Consider the following 4,696-nt stretch of genomic DNA (forward strand, 5'->3'; position numbering starts at 1 on the left):
AAATAATTCGTGAGGAATTTTTAAATTTTGTCACATATGATAAAAAAATAAAAATGATAAGTGACAAAATATATTTTCGTCAATAAATACTTCATTTTAAGTGAGGAAAACTTAAATTTCGTCACCAAAAATTTTCCCGCTATTTTTTTTCGGTGGCGCCAAAATTTTGGGACTTTTGGTGACAAAAAAATTTGTCACTAATTATAAAATTATTTGTGATGAATATATTTTCGTCACCAAAACGTTTTAATATTTCTGATATCTTTTGGTGAGGAAATAATATTGTCACCAATTTTGGTGGAAAATTTTTGATATATTGAGCAACAATAAAAAAAAAAAGGTATTAAATTTTTTTTATCATTTTTTTCTGTTTATCATCTCTCTCTCTCAAAATAGGGTATTAATTTGTCTTACCTCTTGCTCCTCTACCACGCCGATCGCCATCGTCGCCTCTATTAGTCTTGTCGATCGTCACCGCCAGTAGCAGCCTTGCCGGTAACCGCCACATCTTCTTCGCTTGATGATTTGGTACATGATTTCTCTTTGCTTTTTTTTTTGTGTCTCTTTCTCTTATTCTCTGTTTTGGTATGGTGACAAAAATTAGTGAAGAAAACAAATTTCGTCACTAAATAAGAATAATCCATGAGGAATTATAAATTTTGTCACGTATAATAAAAAAAATAAAATAATAGGTGACGAAATTTATTTCCGTCAATAAATATTTACTTTTAGGTGAGAAAAAAAATAAGTTTCGTCACCTAAATTTTTCCCACTAACTTTTTTTATGATGTCAAAATTGTCAAAATTTTGAAAGTTTTGGTGAAAATTTTGTATAAGATTATTATGCCTAATTAGTTATAAACTCAAATTTTGTATAAACTCAAATTTTGGGACTTTTCACCAATAATCTCCAACTCCTTGGGTATCGAGAACTCCAAACACCAGATCGACGACGGTCTCCCTGCCCTTTACTCCTCTTCCATGGCCGCCACCGTTTTCACCCTCACATCCACCGCACACCACCACCACCACCGTCTTCACCATCTTCGTGCCATTCTCGGACGACGACGATATGAGATATGAAGGCTTCAAATCTGTTGGATTTATGGTAGATCTGAGATGTGAGGGCTCTTCCTCCGCTGCTACAACCACCGAGATGAACGATGGGGGCCAAATTTGTGTTCGATTTTTGTTGGTTCATAATCTATGTTCAAAGTTATATATATATATATATAAAGCTTCAGTGATTTCTATATGTGTGTGTGTAATTAGGTATCTGATTGTTCGATTTCCAAACCCTAATGGCGGAACTTGCTTGCACAGACCCTAACAATCTCTCTCTCGCATTACCCTCACGGATTGCTTGTAGCAGTAGCGGCGGCGACTTCCCACTGGTTCTCCCTCCGGCATCCAGGTATTTTTCTCCTCTGCTCTCCTCTGCTCCCGTCGCCGGTGTTGGTGGTTGAAATATTTTTTTCCTTTTCTTTTTGGGTAAAAATTAAGGATCTCTTTCATTGAATAATTGAATGTGGTGTGTGGAAATATTGTGTAATGCATGCTTAACTGTTGGAAACTGGACTACTACTGCTTTTAGAATCACCATAGGATTTGCTCCCCCCTTTTGGAATTGGAATTTGGAACTATATTATAAAAACTTAGGCTTATAATTTTGGGGATTTCAAAGGAACAGAACAAGATGGAGAAAAACCCTCTATCCCTTCTCTCCCTCTCTTTAATATATACACAAATAGATTAATAGCATATTGGGTTTTCAATTCAGCCATCTTTGTTTCCCTATTACTATATCACATTCAGATATAGTGCCCACCCATGCAATAAAATGGATTCTGTGTTCCTAAATTTTCTTTCTGAATAGTGAATTTAGTTACAGAAGTCCTGTTTGTGCATTCTTACTGTTGGTACATAGAATTTGGAATGTATCAGTAAATATCAACCTGAAGATAGTTCACAGCCAGATGTAGCAGTTCCTACTTTTGATATCTCTGTTTGTAAAATTCCTCACAAGCTGCTAAAAAGTTTCAGGGTGTTTCTTCTTTTGACTAGAACCATGTTTCAATAAATATTTTATTTTGTTTTCTTAAGTGTTTCAATTGGAATGAGTTCCTTGTAAGCCTATAGGAAATGTTTAAGTTTTAGAGTATATGTTGAGATCAATATTTTAACCTTAATCTCTTCATAAATTTAAAATGCAAACACATGGACAAGTTAAAGATGAGGATGTAGATTGTCCGAGCACTGTAACATCTAAATTTGTTGAGCCACTTTTTTCAGCTGAGGCTGCTACCCTGTTTGAATCAGTGAAGCATGGTGAGAGCTCTGGTGATTTGGATGCTCGTAAATCTGGAAAGCAGGAGGTGAAATGCTCATTGGATGGTTCCAATGAGGAAAAGACTGAAGATTTATCTGCTTGTGAGGGTGGTGGTCAACTGACAACTAACAGGAGTTGTGCTGCTCATCCAACAAAGATTCTCTCCGAAGTATTTAATAAGCTATTGCCATTTGATCAATGTCATATTGATATTTTTAGAAAGCATCTCCAGCTTGTAGAATGATCCACTGACTGAGGAAAAGTTTGTAAAGAGGAAGTGATTTTTAAGATTTAAGGAGAGAGTTATCACCCTCAAGTTTAGGGCATTTCAACACCTTTGGAAGGAAGATATGCGATTGCTTTCTATAAGGAAATATCGAGCAAAATCTCAGAAAAAGTTGGAACTTTGTTTGCGTTCGCCGGATAATGGCTATCAAAAGCATCGGTCCTCCATTCATTCTCGTTTTTCTTCTCCTGGTAAGAATAATCTTTCCTTACCTTTTTGTTTGTGTGTGTGTGTGTTAGCAGTTTATTTTGTTACCGTTGGGATTAACCATCTCCAAGTTTAATCAATACCCTTCCAATCAGGTTCTTTCTGCTTGTATTTTGGATTATAAAGGCTTTTATTTACTGGCTTTAGGTCTCTTTTATCTCTTTGGAAGTTTTTGTTTAAGCTTCTTTCCACATCTTTCCCTCCTTTTTCCTGTTTAATATATATGCAACCACAATTTCCTTTTTTAGACCAACATGATGACTTTACAGCATTTTTCGCCCCCTCCCCAATAAGTAAAACCAATCCACTTATTGCTTTCATTTACATTGTACTTTCTCATTTCATCTACACTTTTGAATTTTTTTTTGGAACTTGTAAAGATTAGAAGTATTCAAGTTTCTAAGCAAGCTCCAACTGTGTGACTTACAATGGGTGCTGTGTTTGGATCATGGTTTTATTCTCATTTCACCCACATTTCCCCTTTTTCTTTCCAAATCCCTACCCAAATTCATGAACAAAACACAGCGTGAAAGAACTTCCAAATATTCTTAGAAAAGGGTGAAAATGTATAATTTTTCTATTCCCCAATCACTATACAAAATATTAACACAAAAAGTAACAAATTTTACTGTATAAATCAATCACATTCAAATTAAAACTTAAAATAGCAAATGCCAAGGAACACCACTTCTCCACATGAAGAGGTGAATCAACTCCAACCCCTGCACAACAGAGCCCCAAGTTTGCACTACAGCATTGTGTGTTTTTAAAGGTTGTTATGATTGGATTCTCCTTAGGACAACCCTTTTTATAGTTGGAGATAACCAGCTCTTCAAAGTATTACAAACTGATTTGAAAACCCAAACTATATTGGTTTTTTTTATTTTATTTTTATCGACCACAAACTATATTGGTTTGGTTTAGATCCAATTCTATGTTCTTTTTTGGGGTGAATAAGTCATAAAATAAAATAAACAAACTATACAGATATACAAGGGGTATACCTCAGGCCCTAACAAGAGCTATACAAAATAAAAACCCACAGAACAAAAACAACAACTAAACTAGCCAAACCACCCGGGCTACGAACTAGATATTCCTGTTCATAACCCCCATCCAAAAAAATGAGGGGGGGGGGGCATAAACAAGAACCAAAATAGACCCAAACTGCCATAACAGCCCTGTGAAGAAAACCACCCCTACACAGCCCGTAGGAGATAGCCAACAAAAACATCTATAATATTGGCCCAATATCCAAGTAAACACCACACCAACAAAACAGGTAACAGAATTCATTACCCAAACCATACAATCAGATAAATAAACAAAACACAGACTGTCCAGTAATTAATACAAATACAATCCATAGGAAACTAAGACAATGACTATCCATAGGAGCAGATATGTGCTAGAACTGGCGCAGGAAAGTGCTGCCTGGCCCACTGACAATCTTCAACACTGCAAGACAAAAATAACCGATCAAGTCCCCTAGCTGAAATATAAGACCAGCACCAAAATGAACTGCCCTCAATTCCAGCAGAGGCATCAATACAACCTGTGAAAACCAAAACAGAAAGAACAAAAAAGAAGAACTGAAGCAAGATTGAGGATATGATAAATAACCTGAGGCTAACCTCACTCAAGTATGTACTAACAATCTCAACACTCAATAGCTAAGTCACTCTCAAAGAAACAGGTTATAGAACCATATCTAAACCAAGTAAAAAATACATCATCACTTCACTAGGCTCTCACCAATGAATTCCCTACAACTGTGCCAGCAACTGACATAATCCTGCAAGAAAACAAAGTTAGGAGCACTCTTATAAAATTTCACAACACTCAACCCACAAGCTCACTAAGATCACCACCTG

The 4,696-nt window shown here is 36.0% G+C and overlaps 1 long non-coding RNA gene across 1 annotated transcript; it reads left to right on the forward strand.

Moving 5' to 3' along the window:
- The first annotated feature begins 1,284 nt into the window (after positions 1 to 1,284).
- On the forward strand, positions 1,285 to 2,578 carry LOC145792445 (uncharacterized). The gene is made up of 2 exons (XR_014331845.1): positions 1,285 to 1,414; positions 2,320 to 2,578. It is a non-coding gene; the product is annotated as an uncharacterized LOC145792445 (long non-coding RNA).
- Positions 2,579 to 4,696: the final 2,118 nt, after the last annotated feature.

This window comes from Camellia sinensis, chromosome 6, assembly GCF_055761805.1.
Source record: "Camellia sinensis isolate YWXY chromosome 6, ASM5576180v1, whole genome shotgun sequence".
Taxonomy (NCBI): Eukaryota; Viridiplantae; Streptophyta; class Magnoliopsida; order Ericales; family Theaceae; genus Camellia; species Camellia sinensis.